A 16014-nucleotide genomic window follows, 5' to 3' on the forward strand; every position below is an offset into this window, starting at 1 on the left:
AGAGGTTCTGACGGAGGAGCTTGGAAAACTTCTCTGTTGGGACACAGACCCTGCAGGTGACTGCAAGAACCATGACAGGGAGCAGCCCAGACTAGGCCAGGGAAAAGTACCCACCGGCATACATTTGATATAGGTCAGGAGCATACCAGGCTGAACCAATTCACATCACCCACTGGTGAATCCGAGCACCAGAACAGAATGTGGGTCAGGCCAGGCTCAGTTGTAACACATGCCAGTGCACATTACGGCTGGGATTGGGTACCTACTGGACTGGGCTAGGCTATAACCCTCACCAGCGTCAGATGGAATTAGGGTTGGGCCGGGCGGGGTCAGGCTGCACCACCCACTGGCAAATGTCAAAGTGAGTTGGACCATACCAGACTGGACTGCAGCATCCAACAAGCACCCAACAACCAGGGAGGGAGGGGGCAAAGTCTGTAGGGAGAATGTGGAGGGCTCTCCTGCTGGAGAGCCACTCCCATGGAGAGCGTGAGTTGGGATGGGGGCCGACCAGAACAGGCAGGGCTACAATACCTGTGGGCCTCATGTGAGCTAGATCAGGGAAAAGCCAGGCTGGGCTGATTGTCCCTACTGGTGCAAACATAAATTAGAGTGGGTGAGAGTTGGTTGGGCTTTGCTGCAGAATTATCTGGCAGAGGCTGGCACTGGGGGCTAATTCTGTCAAGCTACATGACAGAACCACCTGGAAAGTGCATAATACTAGAGTGGGAGTGGCCTAGGAGGGAAATAGTGGACTCCTCCCTCTTGGGTTACCACTTCCACCGAAGAGCATGAAATCCAGGAGAGGGGTAGCTGTCAGTATGAGTGTGGACTGGATAATAGGGCTGGTTGGGTTGAACCTGGCTGCAATGCCCACTGATATGTACTAGAGCTAAATGGGATGTGGGACAGACTGAGCAAGTCTGTGGTACATAGTGGCAAGCACGGGAACCAGGGTAGGGGCAGGCCTGATGGGGGTTATGGGGGATTCATCCCGACTAGGCTGGAACTCCCACTGGTTAGCATGAGGGCTGAGTATGAAGTGAGAAGTATTGGGCTGGACTGCAACACCCATCAGTTCTCGTGGAAGACAGGGTTGGGAACAGTACTGACCCAGCAGTTGCAACCACCAGCATATGCATAAGCTGATTGGGGCGACAGACTGCCAGACTCTGTACTGGCAAACACACACAAGAATCAGGTCTGGGGTCATCTGACATGAAGTTTCTCTGGTGATCCCTCCATCTGAACTGCTGATCTCAGAATCTCAATCATGAAGAGACTATGTCAGCTAGTGGATTCTGAATAGATTTCATCGTGATTGGAATGGTGAGATTGGCAGCAATTCAGAATTGTTGAATTATCAAAACTGCTTGAGCAGGATCTTCAGAGCATGCCCCACATTAGGATGGGAGGCTGGGTGGGATTTTTCCCTTTATCTCTTCCCTTTCCCTGGATACAGAAAATAATCATAATAATATTAATGTGAGGAAAAAAAGAAAGAGAATTTCCATCTATTTGTTCACTCCCCAAATGACCACTATGTAGGAAATGGACTAGGCTAGTTTTTGCCATTCCGCTGTTCACCTTATCTAGTGTGATTGCCATTGATTAGATAATTTTTGCTGACAATTTTGAAGGTTACTAAAGAAATAGATATAGGTCCTTTTTTGATCATTACATTGAATTACGAGAAGTAGGAATTTTGGTGCAGTAGGTAAGCTATTGCCCCACATGCCATACCAGTGTGCCTAGGTTGAATGACAGCTTTTCCAGGCTCCATCCAGCTCCCTACTAAAGAGTCTTGGAAGCAGCCAGTGTGACTCCTGTGCATGAGGCCCTGCCTTCCATGTTGCAGACCTGGGTAGAATTTTTGGTCCCAGTGCTATAGGCATTTAGGAAATGAACTAGTAAACAAAGCATTTCTCTCTCTCTGTTACTCTACTTTCAGAAAAACAAGTCAATAGCTTGAAAAAGTAAGTATTCAAATACCCTAAAGTTGCTTTTAAAACATGAATAAATTCTAAGTTCACGAGCTGATTAACACAGAGAAAGCAAAAGTGGAAAATCCTGCCTTCCATTTCAACAGGAATCATGAAAATAAGAAAAAAAAATGTGTTAATCTGTAATTTTTTGAAGAATTTCATATTCATTCTCATGTGCAATTCACTCTTGTCAGTAAAATTCTAATTATTCCATATATTATGTATAAAATCTGATTTCCTAATTCTTGAGGCCTTCTAAAAATAAAATCACAAATAAAATTATCATTTGTCAGAACATGAATCCAGCTTTGAGGTCTGGCAGTAAGGTCACCGATTGAGAGCTCTGGAATGGAAAGAGTGCTCTGAATCAGAATGAGGGAAACAAAGACAGTGTCACAGTGGATGTCAATGAAAGAAACATGAAGTGTGGGCGATGTGAGGATTAATGGGGTCGTTTCTGTCCAGAAGAGAAACATTACAGACATAAGATGATTCTTGATAAGGTAATAATCGCCTACAATAGTCGAGCACTGAGGAAGTTGTTGAAGTTAGAAGCCACTGAGCACCAGGAAGGAGCTATTAGGCATTGTTAAAGCAATTGATCACTTCCATCCTTATTTGTGTGGCTGCGATTGCACAATCAGAACTTCTTATGCAGCATTAAGAGGACTGCTGAAATTCACAAATTTAGGGGGACAAATTGGTTGGATGATTACTAAACTGTGAGGCTGTCATTTCCGAATTGAACATCGATAAAGAGTAAAGAAACATCATAATGCACATACATTATCTGGGCACCCTGTGTTGGAATAATGCTTGTAAAGCTGACATTAGGCAGAGAGAAAAAAAAACAAATAGTTTAAGAGATCTGTGGTTAGTGTTTTGTGACAACCAGAGATTTCTGACTGGAAGAGTGGAAAACACTCCAGTTTCCTAAACAGAAAATAAAGAAATGATTCATTCATTCACCCAAGAAATATGTCCCATTCAACTATGAAAGATTGGCTAGTGACTAAGACAAAAATCTGTCCAGTAAAGCCCAGAGGGAAGCATATTACTAAAAGGTTTAAAATATGTTTGTTTATTTGAATTTATTTCTTTTTTATTGGAAAGGCAGATTTTATGGAGAGACAAAGAAAGATCTTCTGTATCCTGGTTAGTTTTTCTAAATGACCACAATGGCTAGAGCTGAGCCAATCTGAAGCCAAGAGCAAGGAGCCAGGGACCAAGAGCTTCTTCCAGGTCTCTCCCTTGGCTGCAGAATACCAAGGCTTTGGGCTATTCTCTACTGCTTTCCCAAGCTACCAACATGGAGCTGTATTGGAAGTAGAGCATCCAGGACAAAAAACAGTGACCATATGGGATCTCGGCCCTTACAAGGGGAGAATTAGCCAATTGAGCCATTGAGCCAGGCACAATTTTGTTTATTTGAGATATGAACAGAAAGCGATCTCCCATCCACTGGTTCATTTCCCCAAATGCTTGTGATAGCCAGGGCTGGGTAATGCCAAAATGAGGAGTTTGGAAGTTAATGAGTCTCCTCTGTGAGGGATATAACTCAAGTACTTGAGCCATCAACCTGCTGCCTCCCAAGGGACAAACCCACAAGAAGCTGCACTCTGCAGCAGAGCTGAGAATTGGACCCACACATGCTGGTATAGGATGCAGGTGCCATAGCTAGCAGATCAAACTCTTGCCCCCAGTGTATAATTATTATTATTTTTTAATACAGAGAGAAGGAGAGATAAAGAAGAACATCTTCCCAAGCAACCGCAATGGCTGGAGCTGCACTGATCCGAAGTCAGGAGCCAGGAACCTCTTCCGGGTCTCCCACATGGGTGCAGGGTCCTAAGGCTTTTGGCCATCCTCGACCACTTTCCCAGGCCACAAGCAGGGAGCTGGATGGGAAGCAGGGGCTGCTGAGACTTGGTCTGGCACCCATATGGGATCCTGACACATGCAAGGTGGGGACTTCAGAGGCTAGACTACTGTGCCAGGCCCAATGTATAAATTTTAAGTGAATAATTATAGCCATATTTTTTTCAGATTCTGCTTTGCGTTTCTACCAGAATGTCTCATTTTATCATGTTTACTCGATAATCAGTGAGAATATCCAAGATGAATATAAAGTTAACACAAAACTGGAGTACAGACACATTTTTAGAAGGATGCTATGCAACATTGAACTACGTAATTGTGTAATCAAATTACTTACATTGCATGTAGTGACTTTGTTTTGTCATTGGGATACTTGTTTTTCAGTCCATTTTGCTGTGTTGGTGACAAATGTAGATATCGTTTCATCTGAAGCTGACAGATGTCACCAGGATAAGATGTGTCAGATCTGTTATGACATTGTTCAACGTATACTGCAATATATGAAACACATGACTACACATACAAATGGATTTGCTGCTTTAAGTTGTATCCTACAAACATAGGAATTTTATAAACTCTTTCATGAGATTCCCATCAAAAGGGCAAATATGGTTGGTGTTCTAGGATAGTGTGCACTGCAGTCTTGAGCTTATGAAAACTTGCTGAGAACTGAGTCCTCTACTTATATGGGACATATCTACTCACACGAAGAATTTTCCAGAATAATAGCTGAGTTGTTATTAGAGTTACTTGTCCTCCACATGTTCATATACCAATTTTACCCCTGGCGTGGCTTTTAATGCCTTGATAATAGATGAGTCAGCGGAGTGGAAGTGGGAGTAGATGGACCAGTCTACTCATCTCTTCTTAGATTTGTGGCCAAGTACCAGTGTGTTCTGTAGTATTGGTCTAGATGTATGCCATTTACTAAAATGACACAGGCTCCCCAGACCTACTGTCCAGTCAAGAGTTTTTTTTAATTATTATTTTTTAAGGTTTTTACTTGTTTTAATTGGAAAGTCAGTTTTACAGAGAGAAGGAAAGACAGAAAGAAAGATATTTTATCCATTGGTTTACTCTCCAAGTGGGTGCAACACCCAGAGCTGAGCATTGGCCAAAGCCAGGAGCCAGGGGCTAGGAGCCAGGATGCTCCAGATCCTCAGCTTCTGCACCTGTACCTTGGGGTTCCCACTTCCTGGAAAGTTCTGAGAAACAACAGAAGGAAATGTGATGAAAAGTCATTTATTTACTGCCCCCAAGGAGGTCATGGAATTATTTCTAAAGGTTCATTTTCCTGTACAGGAAAATGATTACACAAGAGAGGAACTGCTTCGCAGGCCAGAAGTGTGCACCAACCTCGGTGGCATGTTGTGGTGGCAGGGATCCCACAAGTGAAGCCAAGAGTGACCTGGGACATCTTCTGACCCATCTGTGCTGACGTGACCTCTCTGGGCAGCTAGGGCTTGCATCGCTTCCTGGAATGTGAGTGAAAACCTGAAAGACAACTTGGGAGAACATCAGGTTCCTTCAGGGTCTTGAAAGAGAAATGAGTCACAGTGAAGACTGTCGGGCTGCCCAGGGCATTCGCCTGTGGCCAAAGAACCTGCTCGGAGGGGAGGGAGGGTTGCTTTGAAAAGAAAATGAGCTTCTATTATAAAGGACTTAAAGCAGTGACTTACACAGGTTGTGTGTTTAATAAAGGAAACATAAATGTAACGTAACAGGATGTTACTTTATACCCCAAATTGTTGGAGTAAAAGTCATGTCTGCAGCTTCTGGTTTTGTAAGGGGCTTAGACGTTGCTTCTTGAAGCCAGCATGGTGGTCTAAGCAGATAAAGCCATTGCCTGCGAACCTGGAATCCCGTGTGAGTGCTGGTTTGTGTTCTGGCTGTTCCACTTCTGATCTGGGAAAAGCAGCAGTGGATGTCCCAACTGCTTGGGCCCCTGTCACAAATGTGAAGTATGTACAGGGGCCTCCTGCCTCCTAGTTTTGGCCTAGCTCAGCTTTGGCCATTTCAGCCACTTGGGGAATGACCCAGCAGATGCTAACTCCCACTGGGTCATGGCCTTTAGGAATCCTGATGATGGCAAAGTAGGGTTCAGTTCCTCTATAGAATCCATACAGGTGGTAGTCACTCAGCTCTGGGCTTGGAGTTCTTAGAAAAGAAACCCTGAGACAAGACCAGGCCTAAGATGGGACCTGTTGGGAAAACAAACAACCTCATGTGTCCAATGATTAGAACTTTGTGTGGCAAGTGATTATGGACCCTGGTCCAAGAGTAAATGAAGTTGAGGGAGGGAGATGGGCAGGTCACACCCTGATAGTATCTAGCATCTGCCTTCAGGGCAATGTATAGGGGCTGGGTTTCAAGACAATGACCATTTATTGAATTATGAACATGTAAGTCAAACTCTTTGATAAAAACAGACTAAGGTGGGGATGCCTTTTGTTAGTTATTTAAAAAGGTGGTAGAGTTCTAGTTCTAGTTTATAGGATATTATGATATTTTACGCGTAGCTAATTCCCGCAACCTGGTTCTTTACTGTGAGCTGAAAACACCAGACGCAAGGAGGTATCTTAGGAGGTTTATTTCAGCGGGGCAGGAACAGGGGAAGGGAAAGGGGGAAAGGGAGGCCAGAAGGAGGAGAGAGGGGAAGAGCAAAGAAGAGAGAGAGAGAGAGCTGCACCTGGGGGCCTTTTTTGTCTGCCAGGTGTGGGGGGCGGGGATTGGGAGGGTTTGAGGGCAGGCCCCAGGGAATTAGTGCCTGGGGATGATTGGTGAGTGGCTGGGGTTGGGGAAGGGGCTAGGAGATTGGGGGTGGGATTTTCAGGTGAAATGCCAGGTTACATCTGATTGGTGGATGGCCGGACTGGCGCGAATTTCGTGAGCTGTGAGGAAGAAGAAATGGCGCAGGGTCCAGGGTGGGATATTGGAATAAGTTCTTACACCTTTACTTGATGGAATTCATAACCTTGATGTTAGGAGGGAGAAATTTTACTTTTATTATTTCAGGAGTTTTGGCTGGGCCTGAGAATTAAGCTTGCAAAAGACAGAATAGGAAAAAAATTACAAAGTCGTTAATAAAAACATATGACCTGGGTGTCCTGATAAGGAAATAAAGACCCAAAGATGTGGCAAGACCTAAATGTTTTTATACTGTTAAACAGAGGGAAGCAGTTAAGGAAAAGTAACAAAAGTACCTATGGAGGTTAAAGGAAAATAAGAATTCTTTTAACAAGGTCTGTTTTGGAATCTGTGCATCTCACTTTCTACTTATCTGAGAAGCAGAGAGCAAGACATGGCTGGACAGTTCAAGAGTCTTATCTGTTGGCTCATTTCCCAAGTACTCACAACAGCCTGGGGCTAGGCCAGGCCAAGGACAGAGGTGGGAACTTAATTCAGATCTCACACAGGAAAGCAACAGGAACCCAACTATTTGAACCACCACTGGCTACTTCCCAGGTTGCACCTTAGCAGGAAGCTGGACTCGAGGGTAGAACTCAGATTTGAAGCCGGGTACTCTGATATGTTAAGCCAAATGCCTGCCCCTAAACTTGCCACTCTTTGTTGTGGGCTAAGGAGTTGATTAGCATTGTTTAAGCTGAGCACCTGCAGGAAATGGGTTTGGGGCTAGTAGCACCTGGTAATCAGACTCATTAGCATCCTATTGTTCTGCTAAAGGGCTTGGGGGAAAAGTATATAAGGCGTAATAAAGGGAGGCTTGAGAGACTTCCACCATTACTGGTCTCCTGTTGGTTCTTCATCCCCAGACCCTCTTGTTGATAAGAATTTTCCCTTCTCTCTGGAAACAGAGAGGCCATCTTGCACATGGGGCTTCTCTGTCCTTCTTCCAGGAAAGCAAAGGAGAGGATGGAGCACTTTCCTTGCATCTGTTATTTCTTTAAGTGGCTTTGCTTTAAAATAATTCTCAAGACAAATGGCATATGTTGATGTGGTGTCATCTGCCATTCTCCAATCCATCCTGAAAACAATCTGTGTTTCATGAACTCACAGGATAAACTCCCAGAGGAATACCGAGTCAAATTCCGAGAGGAAATAGGGAAAGCAGGAAGGTTCTGTCCTGTCCTATGGGTCCGATCTGAGGCCCTGGGTGGCCAAAACAACTGTGTCCTGGGAAACCTTCCTTTCACATCTCTCACCCAACTTCAAGGGCATGGCTCTCGCGGAGAAAATGAGCCATCTGCCCCAAAGGAACCAAAATAACCTTGAAGAGAATAAAGGAATGTGCATATTGATGGAGCAATTTGAGTGCCTATTGATTCCTAGTAGCCAATGTCTGGATTCATAGCTCGTGTAATAGGTGCTAGGGGTTGCTTACAAATAAGCCTACAGAATACTTTAAAAAAAAACAAACTATCAAACACTTGGGAAATCTTGTTATTTTTGTTTAAAAACATGCCATTGATGAAGAAAGCATGACCTATGGCTTGGGGAGTATTGATTTACAACATAATTAACAGAGCCCAAAACCTATGTCATTGGCTACACCAGCAGTCCTGAACAGAGAACAGCTTGACTCCCCACTGGGAAATAGATAATGCAAACAGAACTTCTCTTGGTTGGGGTTCCTGTCAGAAAGGAAGATTGTTGGTTGGTTTTACTTTCTTTCTTTCTTCTTTTTTTAGGATTATTTTTATTGCAAAGGCAGATTTACAGGGAGAAAGATCTTCTGTCTGCTAGTTCACTCCACAAATAGCCCCAACGGCCAGAGCTGAGCCAATCCCCCACCAGGAGCCAGGAGCTTCTTCCAGGTCTCCCACATGCAGGTGCAGGGTCCCAAGGCTTTGGGCCGTCCTCTACTTCTTTCCCAGGCCACAAGCATGGAGCTAGATGGGAAGTGAAGAAGCTGGGACAGAAACTGGTGCCCATGTGGGATCCCAGTGGTTGCAAGGCGAGGATTTAGTTCTTGAGCCATTGTGCCACACCCAGCATGTTGATTTTTCTTCTGGAAGGAAAGGTATTGCAGTTCTAGGCATTCCAGCCTCGCTCTAAGCTGGATCAAGTGCAAATACTAGAGGCAAGAGTGAATTCATTGGATTGGTTGTGGGACTCTCCTACTTGTGCTCAAACACTGACAGTTATTTAGTCACTTGCATTTCTTTAATGCCTGGTTGCTTCTCAAATTGTCTTCTATAGTCTCATTTCCCTCTAATATTGTTAAGAAGCACTTTACTAAGTCACATGTTTGGTGGTTTATGGAGGCAGGAGCAGGCTGGGCATCCATGGGGACTGCAAGGAAACAGACACCTAGTGGTACTGCAACAAGTTTATCTGTCCATCTATGTGTTTATCCATTCAACTGTCCATCCTTTAATTATACATTGGTTGCGCTTTGCTGGTTTTGTTTATATCTGGAGATAGATATGTAAACAAAAGTCAAATCCCAAAGGCTTAATAACAGGTCAGTAAAATCCCACTGCAAAGGGAAGATAACTATGCAAGCAAATAAAGGAATTTCTATTACCCACACCTAGTCTTTAAACATGGTGTTGGTTGCATATTTTCAGAAAGGAAATCTGTAGTCTATTTTTTAGTTGGTAAAAAACTACTGTATCCTCATCCCACCTGAAAAATCCCAACTAGCTTCTGCAAGAATCTCTCAGAACACTTCAAGAGCTCTCAAAACACCAAAGACTTTCTTGTCTGAGTCATATGAAACAGTGAATGGACGTCTCACAGTCATGTGCAGTGTGCAAAGATACTGAAGAGTATTAAGTCTGTTTCGCTTTTCCCCTGAGGAAACATAGACTCAGCATATTTCACCTTGATTGTACTTGTTGTTGATCAACGTTGCGTAATACATCTCTAGATTCAAAAGATACCATGTGACCTCCAGTGAAGCCTTTTAGAATAATCAACACTTTCAAAATGTTTCTGCATTTTCCTGCATAGAGAAAGTGCATGCGGTGGATTGGGTTCATGTGCTTGCTGCTCTCCATGCACTTTGTCACTTCTGAGGTGTGAACTTTTCTTGATGTCCTACATCTGCTTTCTCTGGTACATTTTTCGTAGTCATTTTCACTTAATGTTAGGGACTGACTGAGAGTACTAATGCATGATATGAAACAATGAGATCTCCAAATATGATCCTTTTGGGAAAACAGCTCAAGTATGACTTCAAGCTACTATCCTCTCTTCCCTACATTTGCCTGTAACCTAAATATGCAGATTTATTAAGGTGGTTTCTGATCTGGCTATACAACATTGGATAAAAAAATTTTACAGATTTACAACAAATGTCCATAAGTGGTATCCTTGGATAATGAGGGGTGTCTGTAATTTCTATTTTTTTTTTTTTTTAGAACCCAGGCATTCCAACATGGGACACAGGTATCTTTTTTTTTTTTAAAGATTTATTTATTTTTACTGTAAAATCAGATAGAGGGAGAGAGAGGAGGAGAGACAGAGAGACATATCTTCCGTCTGATGATTCACTCCCCAAGTGACTGCAATGGCCAGTGCTGTGCCAATCCGAAGCCAGGAGCCTGGAGCCTCTTCTAGTTCTCTCACGTGGGTATAGGGTCTCAAGGCTTTGGGCCATTCTTGACTGCTTTCCCAGGCCACAAGCAGGGAGCTGGATGGGAAGCAGGGTTGCTGGGATTAGAACCAGCTCCCATATGGGATCCTAGTGCGTTCAAGGTGAGGACTTTAGCTGCTAGACCACTGCACTGGCCCGGTAGCTGTGATTTCAAGAGAAATGGGTGATATGGTCACACAGAGAGGAGAAACGGATGCTGGTGGGAGGTCAGAGAAGACTTCCAGAAGGGAGGAAGAAGAAGGAAGAGCTGCAGTTCACCAGATGGGCCACCTGGAGAGACGGCTGTAGATATTTTAAGCAGGGGGAGAAACAGGTGCAAAACCACAAAGGTCCAGCTCCGTCCCAAGGGCCCAAGCAAGGGCAATTGCAGTGAGGGTAGAAGAGGGAGGGAGAAATGGGAGGCAGAATGGGTGGGACTTCCTGCTCTCTGTGCACTGAGCAGCCTTTTGGATTCCAGTGCCACAGATTTGGAAAGCAAGACCAAGTATTGCATCTGTTGCACATAGTGTTTCCCAGACCTTCCACAGTTCTTGGCGTGCTCAGTGGATAAACTCCATTATTTAGCCCATGCATCCTCAGCAGGTGGTGAATGAATGCATGATGAACTAGTGAGTGAGTCAGAAATTAAATGACTATTTTCCTGGGTGAGTGTGTGTGTGTGGAGGTGGTCCTCCTGGTTCCCCAAAGTATCAGGCTTCCCTTGATCATTTCCACCACTGTCCCAATCACACAAAGAGCCCTTGGAATATGGCAGTGTCCCCCTGGCCGATTCCGTTGCTTCTGTTTTCTTGCTTAACGTCCCAAAGCCAGAAAGATCTTAAAGTGCAGGCCTCTGATTCTAGCCAAAGACCGTCTTGACCTCAGCTGAGCCTCGGCCACTCAACTTTCCCCATCATTTCTCTCTGCAGTGGAAATAATGATCCTTATCCAACCACCTCACCACAGATGTTGGACAGATTGATTAGTTAATGTTTAAAATTGCTTTGAGGAAAAGTGATGATTATTATTATTATGTTGTCTAAAGAAATGGCCTGCCTTTGAAAGGGAGCCACAGAATGGTCACTGACGTTTAATTTTAATGCTCCACATCTCTCAGGTGGAATATTTATTTACCAATAAAGAAAAATACCTCGATCATTGTGCAGTGGATGGGATTGGGGAGGAGCCCAACTTGGGGCCTGGGGGTTAAAACTTCCATCAGTCTGTTGGCTGCTGGTGGGTGCCGGGCTGGGGTCATCTCCATGCTCAGAGCCCCGATTCCAGCCATCGCGTACACGCGGTGACCTATCCCTGGGCACCAAACTCTGCCTGCTGGCCGCCCAGCAGCCAGCTCTGGGGTTTTGAGCTTTGAATCACTGCTTAGGTAGCTCCATGTTAAGCCCACTGTGCTTCTGGGATGTCAATCAATCCGAAAGACTCCCAATGACAGAGTAACTTTTCCTTTGAAGATAAGCGAGGGTAATGAGACCTGGTAGATTTAAGAAGAAGGACCAGATGATCTTTATGGATAAGTCTAATATACCAACCTCTTATCAATCATGTGTAGAACTTGTAATCGCTGAACAAAGTTGAGCACCGAACACCAGTCCATGCAAAAGCTAAGGCTTGGGGCTTGTCTAGCGTGATCATATCCTATTACCTGACATGATGATGGATCAGGAGACAGGTCTCATTAGGCAGGGCCATGACATTAACTAGTACACAAGAGAACCATATCTGGAGGTAGATTCTGTGGGGGGGATGTGTGGGCCACACCCTGTGGAAATAGTAGCTAGCTCCACTGGTTAGCTCAAGAGTTGGGGTGGTAATAGACTAAGCTAGGTGTGACCAAGGAGCCTGCCATCACTCACAGGTAAAGGAACCAATAACAGTCTGGACTGGTCAAGGCAGCAGCACCCGAATGTGCATCCTAAATAGGGTGTGGGGTAGGCCGGGCTGCAACATCCACCAACTCATACAAGGCCAAATGGAAGGCCAGACTATGCCTGACACTGGCCTAAAACCCACTGGCATGTATGAGAACTGGGTCTGGGAGTGGGTCAAGTGGAGGCACTTGGGAAACTCCACTGGTAGGTCATACCTCCTGCTGGTGAACACATGGTCCAGACATGGGGGGGTCAGACAAGCTGGGCAAAGTAGCTCCAGTGGCTGGCTAATGTGTGGGTTGGTAAAGGAATGGGATGGACCGAGCAGGACTGAGCAAACCTTAGCCCACAAGCAAAATAAGAAATCAGGATGGAGCACAGGTCATGCTGAGTTAGGCTGTTGCACCTACTGGCCAGGGACGCTAAGCCACAGCGTTTAGGGCAGGGGCCGGGACAGGTGAGGGGCTGTGCCAAGCTGAGTCAGAGCAACCACTAGAATGCGTGCAATCTATGGCTGGTAACAAGCCCAGTTGGGGAGCTAAGGGGACACCCTGGCAGGGTTGAGGTTCCTACCGAAGAGTGCGGGGGCTGGGATGGGGGCTGTGTTCTGATCAGGATACGGTTGTAGTCTCCCTTGGCACAAGTGTGGGTTGGGAGTGGACGTACCAAGCCGGGGTAGACTCCAGCACCATGTGGTACTCTGGAGGATCAGGGTAGATGTGGGACGGACTAGGCTAAGTCTCAGCCCCTACTGAGCCATTTTTGAGCTGTATGTGGGTATGACGAGTCGTGGCTGGGCTGAAACATCCAACAGTAAGAACCAGAATGGATTGAAAGCGAGTCAGGAAAAGCCACTGTTCCTGCTAGGACAAGAGGTGAACTGAGTAGGGCTGGCTCATGGACTCACTGGTATGTGTGAAATCTGGCACTGGGAGAGGTTCTGATGGAGGAGCCTTGGCAATTCCTCTGGCAGGACACAGTCCCTGCACGTAAGCGCAAGAAGCATAATAGGAAACAACCCAGTTTCCCACTGGCATACATTTGGTCGGGGGCAGACCAGGCTGAATCAGTTCACATCATCTACTGGCAAATCTGAGCACCAGAACAAAGTGTGGGTTGAGCCAGGTTCAGTCGTGACAAAAACCAGTGCACAATACGGAATGCCAAGGTGAGGTAACCTGTATACCGGATGTGACCGCAGCGCCCAACCAGCACACGTGAGAACCAGGGAGGGAGGGGGTGGAGCTGGCAGGGGGAATATGGAGGGGCTCCCCTGCTGGACGGCTACTCCCACTGGAGAGCATGGGCTGGGATGGGTGCAAACCAGAACAAGCAGGGCTATAACACCTGTGGACCTCATGTGGACTAGATCAGGGAAAAGCCAGGCTGGGCTGATTGTCCCTACTGGTGCAAACAAAAATTAGAGTGGGTGAGGGTTAGTTGGGCTTAGCCGCAGTATCAGCTGGCAGAAGCTGGCACTGGGGGCTAATTCTGTCAAGCAATATGGCAGAACCACCTGGAGAGTGCATAATACTAGAGTGGGAGAGGCCTAGGAGGGAAATAGTGGACTCCTCCCTCTTGGGTTACCACTCCCACTGGAGGGCACCAAAACCAGGATGGGGCTGGGGTAACAGAAAGGCACCCAACAGCATGTGTGTGGGCTGGATAGTGGAGCTGGTTGGGTTGAACCTGGCTGCAATGCCCACTGATATGCACTAGAGCTAAATGGGATGTGGGACAGACTGAGCAAGTTTGTGGTACATAGTGGCAAGCACGGGAACCAGGGTAGGGGGCAGGCCTGATGGGGGTTATGGGGGAGTTGCTCCGACTAGGCTGCAACTCCCCCAGGTTTATGTGATGGCCGAGTTTATGCTGGGTATAATTAGGCTGGACTGCAACACCCATCGGTTCACATGGAAGACAGGGCTGGAAACAAAACCAACCCAGCAGTTGCAACCACCGGCTGATTGGGGTGATGGACTGTGCCGGGCCCTATACTTGCTAGTACTTACAAGAATCTGGTCTGGGAACAACTCAGACAAAATCTCTTTGGGGATCTCCCCAATCAAACTGCTGGACTCAGAACCCTAACCATGTAAAGACAGAAGACAGAACAAGTCAGTTAACTACCTCAGCCATAAGTTGGCAGTGAAAAGCTGGAGACTCTAAGATGAACTATGTCAGTCAGTGGATTCTTCAGTGACCTCATCGTGCTCGGATTGGTGAGATTGGCAGCAATTCAGAACTGTTGAACTATCAAAACCACTTGAGCAAGACCCTCGGAGCATGCCCCACATCAGGGACCTGGGATGGGTGGGAAACTGGGTGGGGCTTCTCTCTTTATCTCCCCCTTTACCCCAGATACATGAAAAAAACAATATGGAAATAATAGCCTTACCCATTTTCCTGTAGCCCTTGAACATTTTTGCCCTAATTAACTATGTAAAGATTGTAAAAAATAAAGAACAAAAAACCAAAAATATCTCTCCATAGAACAGTTCCGTGCACCCATGCCTCTGCTTTTTGAAAGACTGGGCCACGGAATGCAATTGGGGCAACATGGTTAGGGTCTCTGGCTAAGGCTTGTCAGTAACAGGTTTATGCTTCAAGTTAGGGGTGCAGATGATGGAAAATGACTTTGCCTTTTGTCAGCCATATGTCACTTTAAATGTTACTGACATCAACCTAAATTGTGTGCAGAGTATTGGAGGTGTATATGTAACCATTTTCCTTCCTGAGTATGTTTGATTGATAACCTTTCACCTTGACCAGAAGTCAATAGCGGTTTCTGAGGGTTTTTATTTATTTGTTTCTGCAAAGAGATGATTTTAATGCATACAGAAAATTCACTGTTGAATAACAAGGGAAGAGAAGTGAACATTTTGAATCTATTTTTTTTTTTTACAAAAAAAGGTTTGAAAGGCAGAGTTCTGTTTGAATTTAATATAAAGTAGGAGAAAGTTGTAAGAGGAGTCTAAATTGCATTTAAATAATGGGAAGAAAAACCCTTAATTTGAAGTGTATGCATGTAGAATTGATGGCGGTGGTGTGATAATCCAAGCTTGATTTGTTGTTGGACTTCTTCAGTTACTTGGGCTTTTAGCGTGATTTATGCCTAAACTTTTAGAAAGGAATTTATGAACTGCATTAAGTGCAAAGGAAGAAGCATAAAAATCAGTAATTTGAGAGTCTGAGCAGCGGAGTGCTGTGTACAAATAGGCTAAATGGAAATAATAGGCTAATAGATGCATCAGAGAATAACAAATGGCTTTGTAACATCAAGGAACCAGAGCGCTGGGAAATTCTTTAATTATCGTCTAATTGGCTGGGTGAGATAGTGTTGCTAAAGACATGAAAGCAAAGCAGTGTCACTTTAAAATGAATCAAGTTTGAGAGATGCTGCATGGATGGCAGGTGATGAAGGTGGGAGGACAAGAGCAATCAGATGGGTCGCACTTTGGGACTTTGCCCAGCAGGTGGCAGAAGTGAGGCTTCCAGGCCGGCCTGGGGCTGCCGAACCTCGCGGGGCCTTCTCACCCCGGGCTGGGGCTGCTCCTGGGGGTCGGCCAGTGGCCGCGGAGACCCTCTTCGCGAGATGCATGCCCCGTTTGCGGATGAACGGGATCAAAGAGCCCGGGGCCCTCGTGCCTTCGTTTTTGGGCCGTATCTCGACTTGTCCCGATGATGTGCCGGGATGCTCTTGGTCCCTCTGGCCAGCTGTGGG

This window comes from Ochotona curzoniae, unplaced genomic scaffold (assembly GCF_017591425.1).
Source record: "Ochotona curzoniae isolate NIBS_2020 unplaced genomic scaffold, NIBS_Ocur_1.0 scaffold_4505, whole genome shotgun sequence".
NCBI classification, from domain to species: domain Eukaryota; kingdom Metazoa; phylum Chordata; class Mammalia; order Lagomorpha; family Ochotonidae; genus Ochotona; species Ochotona curzoniae.